This window comes from Sminthopsis crassicaudata, chromosome 2, assembly GCF_048593235.1.
Source record: "Sminthopsis crassicaudata isolate SCR6 chromosome 2, ASM4859323v1, whole genome shotgun sequence".
Taxonomy (NCBI): domain Eukaryota; kingdom Metazoa; phylum Chordata; class Mammalia; order Dasyuromorphia; family Dasyuridae; genus Sminthopsis; species Sminthopsis crassicaudata.
The window spans coordinates 346752702-346770950 of NC_133618.1; the positions used below are offsets into that span (position 1 = coordinate 346752702).

General features: G+C 34.7%; 1 pseudogene; it reads left to right on the forward strand.

Moving 5' to 3' along the window:
* The first annotated feature begins 5574 nt into the window (after positions 1 to 5574).
* Positions 5575 to 6157, forward strand: LOC141553494 (large ribosomal subunit protein uL22-like; annotated as a pseudogene).
* Positions 6158 to 18249: the final 12092 nt, after the last annotated feature.

Consider the following 18249-nt stretch of genomic DNA (forward strand, 5'->3'; position numbering starts at 1 on the left):
CTTATGATTACTTTTTCATGCAGTACGAGGAAAGTATGTCTGATATGCCAGAATATAGTGTTTGTGTTCAAAGAATATAATTTGCATTAACACTATGAAACTCAATATAAAGATAAATATGATTGTTTGACTGGAGAAGTGAGAAAAAATAAAAATATTTTAAAACTGAAAAATACATTGACAATTCAGCAAAATATTTTTGTGAAGCAGAAGCAGCTAAATATTTCATCACTGTGAGCAAGTTTTCAAATTGCCAAGCTAATAGTATGCACTGGCAGACCATTCCTAGAGGGAGAATTTGTTAAACAATGCCTTCTTTCTGTTGTCAAAGAGATGTGTCCAGAGAAGGCCGATTTATTTAGTACAGTGAGTCTTTCAGAACCTACAATTACACAGAGGATTGAAGAAATGGGAGACAATCTGCATCAGCATTTGCAAAACTTCACAAAGAAATTTCATATTTTTCCTTGGCACTTGACGAAAGCAATGATGTTTGTGAATCTGCACAACTTCTAATTTTTATTCATGGGACGAATGATTATTTTGAAGCCATAGAAGAGCTTGCTGCACTGCAAAGCATCAAAGGAACAACTACAGGAGAGGATATCTATGAAAAGGTTTGCCAAACTATGAATGGTTTGGAGCTGGACTGGGCTAAACTAGCCAGCGTGACAACTGATGATGCCCCTAGCATGGTGGAGTCTAAGAAAGGAGTAATTGCTCGCATTAACCAAGAGATAGACAAACATAGCCATTCTCATCCAATAGCCATACACTGCCTTATCATCAAACAAGCACTGAGTAGTAAATCACTGAAGTGGGACTCTGTTATGAAAATTGTGGTATCTTGTGTTAACTTCATTAGAGCTAATGCATTAAATCACAATTTCAGGAATTTCTGTCTGAGCTAAATGTTAAGTATGAAGATGTTCTATATCACACAGAAGTCCATTGGCTGAGTTGAGGGAGAGTTTTGAAATGTTTCTATGACTTACTTCCACAGATTACAACTTTTCTGCTTTCAAAAAACAAATGGCATCTTGCCTTTCTGACAGATTTAACAGAGTTAACTCAGCAATTTCAATACGCAACTTCAAGGAAAGGGGAAGCTCATCTGTGATATGCAATCACATGTCAAAGCATTTGAAGTAAAATTAGGCCTCCTTATCAAACAAGTGAAGATGGAAAACTTCTGCTATTTCCCCACAACTCAAAATCTGTTAGCAGAAAAACTGCTGTTTGCATTCCCAAACAAAACATGTGTGGATTCATTGGAAAAATTTCAAAAGGAGTTCCAATTTAGGTTTAAAGAGCTTCATCTCCATAAATAGGACATACAGCTTTTCCATAACCCATTTTCCATTGACATTGAAAATGTGGATACAATTTACTAAATGGAATTGGCTGAATTGCAGAATTGTGACTCTGAAAGATGCATTCAAGTCAAACAGCCTTCATAATGTCTATGCATCTCTACCCTCTGAGACATAACCTTATCTCAGGAATCATGCACTCAAAATGGCAACCATCTTTGGCAGCACTTATGTCTGTGAACAGACATTTTCTAGAATAAAACAATTGAAATCTCCAACCAGATCAAGACTAATGGATGCACACTTGTATCACTTGTTACTAGCAGTGATAAATATGGAACCAGACATTGATCATCTCATTAGCCAAAAGCAGGCCAATAGTTCCCATTGAAATACTGGTAAGTTTATTTATTGATTTAACTTTATTTCATTTTAAATGTTGTATTTGTTCCCATTTTGTTTCTTCACTTCAAAATAAGATATATGCATCGTGCATAGGAATTTGTTCATAGTTTTTGTTTTTACTATAATCTAGCCCTCCAACAGTCTGAGGGACAGTGAACTGGCCCCCTATTTAAAAAGTTTGAGGACCACTGGTATACATGAATCAAAGACAGCATGATGCTTATGGTGATGTAATGGTTGTACATGCTTGATATAACCATACTGAGGTATTTAAAGGACTCTCAGACACAGAAGGCTCTCTCAGCCACAGACACAGAGAAGACTTCAGGCTCCAAACTCCAGATTCCAGACTTCATCTTTGACCAGCCTTGTGGTAGCTTTCCTGCCTCCTTCACTTCTACATCCTACACTAAGACAAGGACTCAGACTGATCCCAAGGTCCTCCAGAGAGCTAGTCCAGACATTACACCATAGGAATATAAGTTTTTACCAAATTTGTTTTTCTTAGTTGTCTTTTGGAACATTGTATTTCTAGCCTTCTGTTCCTTTTAGGTAGGAGAAGCTACATCTTTTGTAATACTGTGTTTCTTGTAACCTGAACCCTGGTAGCTTGCAATATATTTGTCTTTGATCTGGAAGCTTTGGATTTGAGCCTCCTCTTTTTTTCTCCTTTTTCCCCATTACAAACTAGTAGATTCCTTCTATTTTCACTTTCCTTATAACATCAAAACTTAGTCCAATACCAATACATAGGAGTTGCTTAATGCCCTCTATCCTCCAGATCTTGGCCCTTTTCACTTATAATTTTTAAAAAAATATATCAAAAGATTTTTTTCTCATAATTTAAAAATTATTATTTGTTTTAATATTTGTCCTAATTTACCCTAATCTTTGTTTAGTTAAGAGTTCACTTCTTACCTGCAACTTAAAAAGGAATATGACATGCTTCTATTTATTTCATGGTATTATCTTTATTATTCTACTCATTTATTCATTTTGAATTTACTGCGTAATAGACTATATAATGCCACTAAACATTTCTGCCACAATGCTTTCCATTTTTCCCAACAGCTCTTATAAAATAGAGACCTATCTCCTAAGTAATTTACATTAGGGGGATTATTGAATATTGGTTTCCATGATCTGTAAATCTCCCTGGCCTAAAATATTCCACTGATTTTTTTTCTGTTTTTAAACAACTATTAAATGGTTTTGATGATTGCTGTTGAAATATGGAAGAATTATATAGTTTTCATCCTTACTTTCCCCTCTTACTTTCCTTGACATTATAGATTACTTTATCTAATTCTATTCCTTTATTTCTTTGTTTAGTGTAGCATTAAATGTATAAGTTAACTTTAATGGTGTTTTCACTTTTAATATATAGAAATGGTATAGACATGATTTCTGAACATTACAATTATTATAGTTATTCTTAATTTCTTTAAGTATCACTTTATTATTGAATCTGTTCAAGTATTTATTTTGATAGATTGATTTCCATATATTCCATGTATATTTACACATATATTTTCCACATGTATATGTATTTTGAATGACTTTGTTATTTTTAGTATCAAATATGGATCTATATTCTAACTTGCAGTTTTGCTAATTGTGCTAACAATACCAAAGGACAAAGTCACAAGGAATATGGACTATTGAACGTTTGACAAGAAAGGTAATAAAGAATCTGGTCAGATGTCCTTCATTTACCTTTAATCAACAACAGCTGCTTTTTATGTTGCCAGTACACCTTTGATCTGTAATCTTGTTCAGACCTCTATGGATAAGGTAGTTAAAAACAAAGTAAGGAGGCCTATTTTAAAGACAAAAAAGAAATCGCTCTAAAGAAATAAGTGACAGACCAAGAAAACATAATTTGTTAGCTTTATTGTTAAGAGAACTCTAAATATGTCAAAAATAGAATGATGTCCCTGTTTTTACATCAGACTCAACAGTGAACATCACAACTCCTTTGGGACAGATAAGTAGGCAAGTGCCCTGTGAAAACAAGTTTATTGAAGGACATTTTATTACAGTGACAAAGGATATAGCTTACATAGTTTCATGGCATGGATATTGATTCAATATGCCCTGAGATAGCTGGTCTTTATAATAGTAGATTTACAATGTTAACAAAAGCTAACTTGAATAGACTCTACAATCATGTTTTTAAAACTTCCTATTCATTCTTCTGCTGAAAATATTAAGTTAAGATATGTATAGTTTTATGGCCACAGTTCCAAACCATTCTACAGAATGGTTAATAAGTTCACAATTATACCAACTTTATTATGGAAAAAATTTCATCATTACCTATTAATAAACAAAATGATTGATCATTATTTAATGATCAAAGCTATTTAATTTCAAATACAAAAATTGACTTTTAATTCCTACTATAAGATGGGATGATAAATATTAATAGACTCTTCTGAATATTAACAGTACATAAAGCAATGGTCTTGAGTAAGGGTGAATTTTATTTGTATTTAGTTTTGTTTAATTTCTGAAATTTGAAATGAATATCAATTTTGTTCCTCTATGCATTGAATAAAAGAACATAAAGTGAGTGAGAAATGATAATCAAGACTAATGGGTAGTTTTGAGGAAAAATCAATACCTTTTCAGATGAGTCAAAGACACAGATTATAGAAATGAGGTATTTATGCCAAATATTCATGTGCGCATCAGTGAAAATACTTTCAGATTTCAGTTTCAATCATTACAAAATATGTATTTATATCAAACAATCTGGATGTAGTAAAAATCAAATAAATTTATATTGTTTATTTTATTTATATGTTTCCTGGAGAGCACACACACACACACACACACACAAATATATATATATATATATATATATATATATATATATATATATATATATATATATATATTTTTTTTTTTTTTTCTTTTTCTTCCTGAGGCTGAGGTTAAGTGACTTGCCCAGGGTCACATAGCTAGGAAGTGTTAAATGTCTGAGACCAGATTTGAACTCGGGTCATCCTGAATTCAGGGCTGGTGCTCTATCCACTGCGCCACCTAGCTGCCCCCTTCCCCCTTCCCCCTTCCTCCCCCCCTCCCCCCCGCAAAACAAAACAAAACAAAACAAAACAAAAAAAAACTTGAACACTGATTTCTATCCTCAAGCATAGTAGATACAGGAAATTTACATCAAAATAAAGTTTTTTGAATAAAGATAGTTCCATGAAAGATTCAAGCAAAGTTTATCCCCCCACAAAAACATATCATCAAATATATCTAAAGATGCCAATTGAAGAAATTTGTCTAAAAAAATTCAGAAGGAAATAGTAAACTTATCAATCCAGACCAACATTCCACCAGAAATCAGTTTAAATCATAAACCCACTAAGGGGTTTTAAGATAGTATAATTTTAGTCAAAACAATCAAGTCTGGTAAGTGACTTTCAAACAGATGAAACTGAGACAGAGGTACTCAAGAAATTTATATTATGGATTCTCCAGGAGACCCAATGTAATCTTTGATATTCATTTGACATCTGTCAGAGCCATACAATTCCCAGGAGATGATAGCACAAGGAGATAGAGGTGGGTTAGAAGTACATGGGAAGCCAGGTCTAGGATCCACTAAGATATCTGAAATTGAAGACATTGAAATCTCTAGACATGACCTTCTCTGCATATATACAGAATGCAGTCAACAAGAAAGCAAGCTCTAGATTGGTGCCTCTTCTGGAAATAAATGAAACCTAGTCCCATTTTTTACCTTCTGGTCCCAGATAAAGAATGCAGAAGTCTGTTAACAGCTAACCCCATTCAGAACTGCAAGAAAGGCTCTTCCCTTGAGCCGTCCTAGGTATCATTTTAAATGGTGAGGTATTCTCTTGATCCAGAGAACCCCACAAAATCATGCAAATCAAAGGGCTTAATTCTCCAGGTCCATTTCAAGAATACCCGTGAAACAGCCCAAGCTATCAAGGGCATGCATATCAGAAAAGCTACCAAGTATTTGAAAGATGTCAGATTGAAAAAACAATGTTTGCCTTTCCAACGGATATAATGGTAGAGTTGGCAGATGTGCTCAGGCTAAGCTGTGGGGTTGGACACAGGGTCAGTGACCCAAAAAAAGTGCCGAGTTCTTGCTGCATATGCTTAAAACTGCAGAGAGTAATACAGAACTGAAGGGTTTGGATGTGGATTTTTTTGCTCAATGGCAGGTTAACAAGGCCCTCAAAATGGGATGGTGTGCTTATAGGGCTCATGGTCGAATCAACCCATACATGAGTTCTCCTTGCCACATTGAGATGATCCTTACTGAAAAGGAACAAATTGTTCCTAAACCAGAAGAGGAGGTTGCTCAAAAGAAAAAGATCCCAAAAGAAATTGAGGAAGCAAAAGCTTATGGCACGAGAGTAAATATGACAGTGCAAATAAAAGTGAAATGAAATGTTACATTAAAAAACAAAACAAAACAAAACAAAAAAACTGCAAAAAGGCAAAAAGCAACAAGATTTCTAAACTTCAAAAGACATAGGAGTATTAGAGTGCCAGAAAGGGAAAAGTCTCACCCTGGAACAAATTCTTAATCCCAGAAATAAGTTTGGAGATGGAAGTAAATGAAAGAAAATTCCTAATAAAATGAAGAAATTCTAAGTGTTAAAAGAAATTCAAACTCAAAAGAGAGGAGCTATACACGTAGAAAAAAAGCAACAGGGGGAAAATAGTAGTTCAGCAACAAATATTCCAAGAGTTAACAGTAAATCAAGAGATGTGGAAAATCAATTAGAGAACTTGAAAAAGAGTATCAAGGAAAACAAATTGCTTATAACAGGGACAAAGAAAGGTGTTGTTTAGTAATGTCAATCATTTTCAATTGTTCCTGACTCCATTTTGATCTTTTTGGAAAAGATACTGGATTGATTTGCTGTTTTCTTCTCAGGTCCCAGGGTCACAGAACTATTAAGTATCAAAAGCCACATTTGAACTCAAGTCTTGCTGACTCTAGGAATGTGCCTTATCTAATGGGGTAAGCTTTAAGGGAAGAATACCAGTGGAGAAATGTGAAGTTCTGTTGTCTCTAGATTGTGATCATTTTCTGGGTGCAGATCTCTTGGGGAGCTTCTGGGGAGGCAGCCTTAGTTTTAGTTCCAGTACCAGTGATCCCCAAAATGCAGCCAGGAGTTAAAGTCCAGATCCTGTATTGTGTCCTTCAAAGTGTTTAATTTTTTCCTATCAGGATGTCTCCAGCCAGCTTTAGTCTCTAGCTCCCTCTGAATCCAAAGCCTCCATCCAACACAAAGGTAGATGTGGGAATGAATCAGACTCTGTCTCCGAGAGTGTGGGATTGTGGGTTTCCCAGAAGTCAATCTTAGTTGTGAATCTCCTGGAAGTCCATGAGCAGGCTTTTCCTTTAGACTCGTGAATCTGCTCTTGTCCAAGTGTCCCCAGCCAGCATCACAGTAGAATCTCGAATGACCTCTCCTTCCTGAATCCTGGCTCCTTATATCCTCCAAGAGAATGGGCTTGTGAGGTACTCCATGGGGTTGTGGGAGCTCCTTACAGACCAATGAGCAAGCTCCTTTAAAGGTGTAAACTCCTTTAAAGATGTAAATTCCTTTCAGAAGTCTAAAGGTGTGAACTCCTTTAAAGGAGTGAACCAAGTATATTACCTTGTAATCCTAACAGAGAAAAACCAAATTTAACTATTAAAGTCAGATCATGAGGTAGGAGGAGGGACAAAAGGATACAAAGAAAGCATGGAAACCCGAATCTAAGAATAGAGAAGGGATATAGGAATGAGATCACAATATTTCCATTATATATTACTAAAAGTCCATTTTCCTTTTCTACAATCATTTGTGTTTACAGATGAGAAAAGAAAGATAAGGAACAATGAGAGAAAATTGATAAGAAAATATGGATGGAAAATCACAATTAACAATTAAATCATGATAACTATGAAGAAAGAGTTAATCTTATCCAAATGATTTGGAGATCAGAATGTTAAAAATATGCCATTTAAGAGAAATAATTTCATCAAAGAAAATTATAAGAGAAGACAATAAAACTATTAAAACATGTATATCTCAAAACATATAGAAACATATATGTAAAAGAGAAAGAAAAGATCAAGCAATTGAAATAATGGAGAAATGCTCAATATATGTCAGGAAATTCAGAGATGAGTCAAGGATGATCACTGTTACTACTATTTTATAATGTTCTAAAAATGCTAACTATTGCAGTTAACATATAGAAATTGACATCAAGAAATGAAATTATTTCTTCTTATATATAATAGCTTGCATTGAAAATGACAAAGTTATTTTTTAAATTAATTATGTCAGGTAAGTAATAGGATATTTTTTAAAAGACTAAATTGTTAACTTTTCTATGAATTACAAAAAAAATCAGAAGGAAATTTAAAAGAAATCACATTGATAATATCTACAAGACATAAAATATCTGAAAATCAAAGAACAAAAACATGAAAATACAACTACAAAATGTTTTTACAGAAATAAAAAAAAATGAAAATGACTGAAGATAGTAGATAGTTAAATGGTGTGTCTTAAGCTCTACCAATATATAAAATGATGATAATACCTAAGTTAATTTAAAGTATTAGTGACAAACAATGACAAAACCTGCTGGGAAAACTGGAAAGCAGTCTGTGAATAATTAGGTTGGTATAGTATTTCTTATAATATTGTCCAATAAAATCCACATGGTTACAGGACCACAATATGAAAGATAATATCATGAACAACTAAAAGAAAAGAAGATGATATTATAGATAAAGTTCTTGACCAAACAAGAAATCAATATGATCATAAAAGATAAAATCAAAAAACTTTTTCACAAAGAAAACTAATGTATCTATAATTAGAAGAGAAAGCACTAATAGTGAGAGGGGTACATTTTAAGAAATATGTCTGGTAAATGCCTGATATTCAGTATATATGAAGAATTAAACAAATAAGTGAGAAAAAATCTATTTCTCAACAAATTGTCAAGACATTAACAGGATATATATATATATATATGTATATATATATACATATACATAAGTATATAAATGCTAATTTACTAAAAATGGGAGAAACACAAATTAAACAAATTCTTTCATATTTATTGGCAAATTATTTCTACCATATTGTCAAGGAAGAACTGTAATTTGTTGCAGGAGCTGCATGAGGATGGACATATTGATAAACTGTTGGTAGAAGTGTTATTTGGTCCAAATAGTCTAGAAAAACATGTTGATAAGCTGTTGGTAGAAATGTTATTTGGTCCAAATAGTCTGGAAAACAATTTGGAATTATGTTAGGTTCTTACTAAGTGCTAAGTCAGTACTTAACAATTCTCTAGTTCCGGCCTTTCCTGGTAGTTTGACTTGTGAATTCCTAAGGAAGAGCTTGTGTGCTTGGAAGGAGCAAGCTCATTGGTTGAAGTGGTTCTTCCCAGAAGCCCTTGCATTATCCCACGCCCATTCTCTGGGAGGATAAAAGAGGACAGCACTCCAGAAATAGGGGAAGTCTTTGCACTACATCAGGCTTGATGCAGCTCTCTGCAGGAAGGGAAGTCGGCTCTCTACAGGAAGAAGAATCTGTCCGAGAGATTTGAGTTGACACAGCAGATCTCCCCCCAGAAAGTGATTGGCAGCGTCTGGAGACAACAGCACGCTACAGAATTAAGCCACCCAAAATACTAAATTGTACTGATCTTTTCCTTCAGAAATACTGCTGTTAGGCATATAATTCTTATATGTCAAAGTAAGAAGGCAAAGGTTTACATATATGTGTATATATATATATATATATATATATATATATATATATATATATATATATATATATATATATATATATATATATATATATATAAAGCATCTATTGTAATATTTTTGGTATAGTAAAGAACAGGAAACAAAATAGATGTCTATTATTTGGATCACATATGATCAATATGAACATAAAAGAATATGTCAAACTTTATAAACTGGTTAAAGAGATAAATTCAAAGAAAACTAGAAAGACTTTCATAAACTGATGCAGAGTTGTGATCAGAGTATTCAATGACTAAAATAATATAAAGGAAAACAATTTGAAAATACTAAAGGACTCTGGTAAATGCAACGATCAGTCATCACAAGACTGATAAAAATATTCTTTCTTACTCCTTATCAAAGAGATAGAAAATTAAAGGTACAGAAGAGATGCATATTTTTTGACTCAGTGAATGTGCCAATTGTTGTATTGCTAAGCATATTTATTTTTCACTAGGTAAAGATTCCATGGGGGTGGGGGAAGGAAGGACTTCTGAGAAGTTGTTGGGTAATAATGAAGAAAAGAAAGAGATTCAAAATATCAATAAAATACAAAAATAATCAGAATAGAGGGAATGCCAGATCTTGTTAAATTGTGTATGCACTTTTAAAAAAGATAACAATACACATCAAATGTTTACATGCATAATCCTTATTTTCCTTGAATATTAAAACCCATGTTTCTTAAGTTCTGAAAAGGAAAATTTAATTTGCAAAACAAAATGAACAATGGCATTAGATAAACTGCAAATTTTCAGAATGATTATTCACTTAAATTTAAACAATCACTAAAATATTTTTTCTCACTTCATTAAAATTTTGCAAGGTAATCATGATTCTTAGAGTATTGTCAAATATATAAGGGAATTCTTATTTCACAGTTTTCCTTTTGCTTTAGTAAGAGTTGCCTTGTGGAAACAGGTGATGACAGCAGAACTATTTTTGTGTTATTTTAGCAGTTGCTAGCCTTACTAGTATTTTTCACCACTCCTACTTGCTGGCAGTATATCATGGCAAAGTTTCAACAGAAATCCACTATGAGGTATGCACTAACTGGGAAATGTCAACATGTAAAGCCATGTCTAGAATTAACCTGTCTTTAACAAGGGCAAACTCCCACACCCTCCCTTCACTTTCAAACTTAATTATACCAGCAAGGGATGGAAGGGTGGGGAACAGAGACAACTCTATAATAAGAAGGAAGAATTCTTCATGAGCATTTTACCAAGGCCCAGAAAATAATATTGTTGATTTTTTTCCCCTGAGGCAATTGGGGTTAAGTGACTTGCCCAGGGTCACACAGATAGGAGGTGTTAAGTGTCTGAGGCCAGATTTGAATTCAGGTCCTCCTGGCTTCAAGGCTGGTGCTTTATCTACTGCACCACCTAGCTGCTCCTTATTGTTGATCTTTTCAAGGAGCAAATCCTTCCAATTAAAAACTATAAGGACATCCAAATAGGAACAATAATTCCTTTAGAGTGAAAGAATCATATCTTTCGATGTCTATGATGACCACTTCTGTGAAGAAGGAATTGAAGAAAGGACTGAGGTTCCTTTTCTGACATCATCACACTCTCAGGCATTTTCTTAGGTATTAACCTATCTCAATTATCCTCTGAAAAAGAGAGCTCAGTTTTCAGTCCAATGTAAACTCATACATGGTGGATTCTCTCAACTTTAGCATATGTATGTCTTATTATTGTCAAGTGATCAATGACCACAGGTATAATAATCTACCCTTCCTGTTGCATAACCATTCTAGGGCTACTAGTTAAAATTTGGACTTAGACATGTAATCTAGCATGTAAACCTGGGGAAGTCACTTAACCCCAATTGCCTCACACATACACACACACAAAATAACCATACCAATATACCTTGAGCAGAATCTATAAAACGTTTTTCAGAGTCAGATGGGTATGAATAAAATACCAAGGAATCCATGCCATTTCATCACTTCATGCTGTCTTTTCATCAGACAAACCACAACCTGTGGTATCCAGGATATCTTAGCTGATTTTCCTAACCTTCTATAGAAAAGTTATAGGGAAAAAATACATAATCGTATTATTTAGTTCTTCCTACTAATGAAAAGTAGCTAAGATACAACAAAAGTTAAATAATAAAAGATATAACATGAAAGAGGTTATGGTATGATGACCATCAGTTTACTTGTCTGAACAGTGTGAAGTATGCCTACTTCACAGAGTCATACAAGAGATGATCTATAAACCATGGAAATTTTTAGTACCATTCAATATTATGTATTTTAACCACAAAACTGTGTGCAGATTGCATTTATGGTAAAAAGTAATTAAAATTGGTGTATAAGTATTACAGTTGAGCATAATGAAACTGGAAACAAATTTAAACCACTACAATCAAAGATTTCAAATTGCTTTTTGTCACTGGTATTCAACAATACATAGGGTTATTTAGCAGTATGGGCCATTCATAAAAACAAAGAATAAAAACAAAAACCAAAAACAAACAAACAAAAAACCCACTTCATTCCTAAGTTTAACTTAGATGGGATAAGAGATGAAATTGAAGAGATCCTAAAAACTGAAGAGGGAAAAGTTGAAGAAACTGGGGTAATTGAAAATCCCCACTTTATTCAAACTCCAGAATTTATGCCTAATATTGTCAAGATAAAAACCAAGACTAGATATCTCAAAAAAAAAAAAACTTTAATATTAGATATGCATAAATATACATACTAATGTGGAATTCCAAAAAGCATTTTTTTTTAACTTTTTTTTTTCCCCTGAGGCTGGGGTTAAATGACTTGCCCAGAGTCACACAGCTAGAAAGTGTTAAGTGTATGAGACCAGATTTGAACTCAGATCCTCCTGACTTCAGTGCTGGTGCTCTATCCATTGCGCCACCTAGCTGCCCCCAAAAAGCATTTTTTTAGTGTGATGGCATGAATCCAACTGGAAGACAAATTATACAAAAATTGGATAATTTTTAAAAATTTATTATCTATGATGACCATGAATGATCAGTTTTTGACAGAAAGTATAAAACCATTTTATCATTTGCGTACAGAAGTGCAGGTGGTAGATGATAACATGGTAAGAATTGAGGAAAGGTTGAGCTATCAAGCAATAACTTGTATATACAGGGATAATATAGTTCCTCAGAAGAAATTATTTGAATAAACTATTGAAGATTTAAGGAATGACAATAAAAGATTACATCATTATCTTCAGTAGCTAACAAAGCAATAAAATATTTGAATATTATATTGTCCATTTAAAAGCAATAACAAGAAAACATGTAGAAAGTAATTTGGAAACATTTTAAAAGTGTATCAGAAGTTCTAATCAATAAATTATACATCAAAAGTTCTAATAAATTCAAAACAAAATAAAAATTAAGATTCAAAACAGCAAACAGCAAATTAAAATAAATAATCCAATAAATCCAATAAATGAATAAAGAAACCAGATGTCAGAGAGAGCCTTTACATAAGATGTAGAAATTTTTTGCTTACATGTACAAAAAGTCCACCACAATGAAAATGCAAATAGAATTTTTAAAAAAGAAACAGAAATAGGATGACTAAAACTCTTATAGCTGAGTACTAAAATTATTGGCTCATATGCTTCAGAATGGAATTACTAGTAAAGAACTTTATAAGAATGTTCTTATAGAACATTATAGATAAGACTGATTCCACTTTCTTTTAATTTAGACTCTGGTGGCTGTTGACTAACAACAACTAGGACATTTTCTTTCTCTAATGAGTTCAGTACTTAGTTCACAATTTATTTTTATGGTAGACTAGAATATTTGGAAAATCACTAGGCTGTGTTGAGGGTGATTGAGGCAGAGAGAGGTTTAAGGCAAGTAGACTAAACTTGAGACTATTTTAATTATCTAGGAGAGATGGTACAAGAGCTTGAAGAGGAGTGGTGGCTGTAGAGGACCAAGTGTTCTTGAAACAAGTAATCTTACAACAACTCCTTCACCTGGGGCTGGGCTAGCTTTCTAGGGGACCTTCAGATGAGTCATGGTGTTAGTGGAGAAGTGAAGGACAGGACAGCCTACCATGAGGGTCTTTATCTTTGAGTCTGTGCTCCAGTCTCCAGGCTCCAGCCCTCTGTCTTCTCTATCTCCCAGTCTGTCATCCCTCCCAGATTTCTTAGCTCTTATATATTCTATTATAAATACATTATCATAGGTGTAAATCTTATAGAAGAGATGCCAACTTGAAGAACTATATTAAGTACACGTAAACTAGAGAATCATTATCTTAATTACACTGAGTTAACACCTTGTTGTAAGATTACTTGTTTCAAGTACACTTGGCCCTTTTCTAGTAGGCTTGAAAGGGGAGATGTAGAAGAAAAGGGCCAAGTATACTTGAAACAAGTAATCTTACAACAAGGTGTTAACTCAGTGGAATGTAAACTAGAGAATAATTCTCTAGTTTACATGTACTTAGTACTTAGTAGAGTTCTACAGTTGCCTGTATAAATGAAGCAGATGGAAATGAGAAATATTGCAGAACTATAAAAGAAATTAGCAACTGAATGAATTTTTTTAGGTGAGTGAGAGCAAGAAGCAGAGGATGACACTCAACTTTCCCACCAAGGTACCTGGAAGAATAATAGTGCAACTTAAAGAAGTTGGAGAGGTAAATAAATTTTCAGGAAAAAGATAAAAAAACTCTATCATGAACCCTTTGATGATTTTGTGGGATGTCTGCAAACAACTGTCATACGAACTATTGGTGAAAATGCAGCAACAGAAATTATCTTAAGGCAACTTGCCAATGAGGTTTGTAAAAGAATTATACTAGGAATACACAAAGATACTCCTTTAGAGAGATCATAAGACTCTGTGCCACAGTGGGCAAAAATACTTTTTATATCCAGGCTGTGACACAGACTTCTGAAGATCCAAACATGGGAAGTCAGGGTCCCTTTTGACAAGGGACTTCCAGAGAAACTCTTGAATGATTTCAATATGGTAAAGTAGGGCATTTGAAAGCTCAATGTTGGCATAAAGACAGAGTGAGAAAATAGGGTGGAAGAACAAGACTCAAAACCCCATGTCCAAAATGCAACTGAGGCTTCCATTGGGCATCAGAATGTAGATTGATTCAGAGAAACGGGATGGGGGTGGGGCAGCCCAAGGGCCCAAAACAAAAAATACCTGGGGCATGATGGCAGTGGATGCTACACCCAGAGAGCCTTTAGAAGTTCAATACTCAGACATGACTTATTAGCCAGGAAGCAATCTGATAGGAGAAAGGGATTACAATTGGAGAGAATAGAGTTGTATGCAACTGGGACAACTGAAATACCCCCTGGAGAGGTGAAATCTCTTCCTCTCCAGCCTATGGATCTCTTGCCTCTAGGTACAGTAAGCTTGACCATTTCACCTCCTGAGAGTACTTACAAAACCATGTTCATCCATAGATTGATGTGGGAAACTGGGTAATGTATAGATGATATCCCAGTCAGGGATACAGATAGACCATGTGTGACTTATTAACCAGGAGAAGTAGTAGCATCAAGTTTACTTATACAGATTCTTAATGGGCAATCTGGTGATAGTTGCCAGATTCTGAATCCAAGCAACAAAACTAGAAATATACTGGACAGCAGCTGTGACAGCTGACCATCCTATGCTCACAATCTATATAAATGGCATACCATTAGAAGGATTGGTAGACACAACTACATATGATATAGTCGTTAGAGGTGCCAACTAGCCCAATCACTGGCCAGAGATTAAGGCAGACACTCATATGTCTGGCATAGGAGGATCAATAGCAGCTGAAGTTAGTTCTATGCCTTTGAGATGGACACTTGAACACAAACCAGGAGTTTTTACTTCTTTTATAATTGAAAAAATCCCCATCAATCTGAGGGGAAGAAGTATTTTACAAAAGTTAGAATTACAAATGAGTACTTCAGTTTTTTAGGCAGAGCTGCTGTTGAAGGCCTGCCACCACTTTCACCTATTCCTATTCAATGGAAAACTGCTAAACCAGTGTGGATAGAACAGTTGCCCTTAGCCAAAGATAAAATTCAGGGCTTATTAGATACAGTACAGGGGCAACTTGACCAAGGACACTTACAACCTTCTCTAAGTCCTTGGAATTCCCTGCATTTGTTGTAAGAAAAAAACCTGGAAAATGGAGGATTTTGACTGATTTAAGAAAGGTAAATGAACAAATGGAAACTATGGGAACTCTTTAGCCTGGACTTCCATCTCCTTATTCAGTTGCAAAGAAAATGGCCTCTTTGGGTTATAGACATTAAGGATTGTTTCTATTCTATCCCTCTAAATAAGGAGGATATGAAAAGATTTGCCTTTTCAGTGCCCAGTGTTAACTTAGCTGAGCCTTGTAAAAGATATGAATGGACAGTTTTGCCACAGGGAATGAAAAATATTCCTACTATGTGTCAAATGTATGTTGCTGCTGCTCTTACTCCAGTAAGAAAAGCATTTCCAAAAGTAATGTTATTACATTACATGGATGATATATTGGGATGTGCACCTGAGGAACAAATGTTAGAAGCATGTCTACAAAAAACCATAGAAACACTAAGGAATTATAAATTGCACATAGCTCCAGAAAAAAATTCAAAGACATGCTCCTTTTCAATATTTAAGATATAAAGTATCCTAAGGTGTTTACAGTACAAAAATTTTCCTTAAGAACAGAGAAGCTAAACACCTTAAATGCCTTTCAGAAATTGATAGGAGATATACAATGGATACATCCAGTGTTAGGCTTGACGACCTATTAATTCCAACCATTATATGACATTTTAATGGGAGACAGTGCTTTAAACTCATGTCCCCAGCTTACAAAAGAAGCTCAAAAGGCTTTGAGAGATGTTGAACTGGCTTTATCCAATGTGGTTGAAAGAGTCACTCAAAAATGGAAATATCAGTTTTTGCTACACAAGAGGCACCCACAGCAGTCCTTCATCAAGGAGACAATGTGATAGAGTGGGTGAACCTCCCAGAACAACCAGAAGAAAGACTTACTTCTTATCCAGTGCTTGTGGCTAGACTTTTATTAAAGTTCATTAAGCAAGCAGGATAATTATCTGGGATAAGATCTGACAAGATATACACCATTTATACTAATGCACAAATTAATGTATGCTGTGAAACCATCCCAGAGGGGCAAATTTTATTTTATTATTCATGGCTCCAAATTAAAGATAACCCGACTATTACATAATTAGCAATGGATTCTTGAAGAAAAGGTTTCTGAAGTTTCCTCTTAAAGGACCAACTATCTTTACAGATGCATCCAAACATTATATTTGTGCTGTATACTTCATGACAACTATAAAGAGAGTAGTCAGACCTCCTTTTCAGTCCACTCAGCAGAATGAACTGTATGCAATCATTCTAGCTCTTACTTATTATCCAGGAGATATAAATATAATATCTGATTCAGCCTATTCAGTAGGTGTGGTACAAAGAATTGCCACAGGCCAAATAAAATTTGTAGCTTCTAATATATATATCAGCTCTTTAAGGAACTTCAAGAGCAAGTAAGAAAGCATCCAGGTAAGAATTATATCTTGCATAGTCCATACACATAGTGGACTTCCAGGTCCTATTTTTGATGGTAATTCAAGGCAGAGAGCCTTCTAACCAGTTAGCCAATACTCCTTTATTTCAGGCAGACCAAGAATCTCATTCTAAATATCATCAGGCTGCTTGGGATAACAAAAGAGGAAACTTCATGCATAGTAAAAGCCTGTATAACTTGCCTTCCTTTCCACATTCCTACATTCCCTCCAGGGAAGAACCCTTGTGGCTTGATACCCAGTGAAATTTGATAAATGCATGTGACCCATTATAATTCTTTTGATCATCTGTCTTTTATCCATCTTGTCATAGACACCTTTTCAGAATTTACTTTTGCAATACCAGCAGCAAAAGAGACAGCCCTAGTGGTCACTGAATTCCTTATACAAGCATTTGAAATTATGGGTGTGCCACAAGCAATCAAAACAGATAATGGACGTGCATATACTTCTAAATATTTTGCACACTTTTGTGTACAGTATAAGATTTTACACATCACTGGCATACCTTTTAATCCTCAAGGACAGGCAATAGTGGAGAGGAGAAATAGAGACATCAAGATCCTCCAAAAACAAGAGAAAGGGAGAGCCATAGGTAATCCTAGAGAGCTTCTAAATTTAGTTCTTTATACAATTAACTGTTTGATTTTTGAAAAAGATGCACTGGTTCCAGCAGTCAGGTTTTATAACCCATCAGTGTCCAGTGCAAGCAGCTCCTCAATCTTTAGATAATCACCAGGTGATGTGGAGAGATCCAGAAAGTGGTGAATGGAAGGGACCAGATAGATTAACTGCTTGGGAGAGAGGGTTTGAGTGTATCTCTACAGATGGAGAAGGAATCAGATGGGTGTCAACGAGCTGTATTTGCCTTGTCCATCAAAGAGAGAGATGGAGAAGACTCTTGAAATGAAGGAGAAGACCCAAGAAACATCAGGTGGTTCCATCGCTGATTGTGCCCACCACTGAAAGAGCCTGGCAGTTATGGCGTTTGACTCATGGACATCAAAAATTGTTAATGAGACTGATACAGGTCTTCAAAACCCTCAGGAATCATTGGAATTCCTCAGATATGATAAGATTGTCGTAAGACTTGAAAATCTGCAGGAATCCTTGGATTCCCCAACACATAATAAGACTGTTG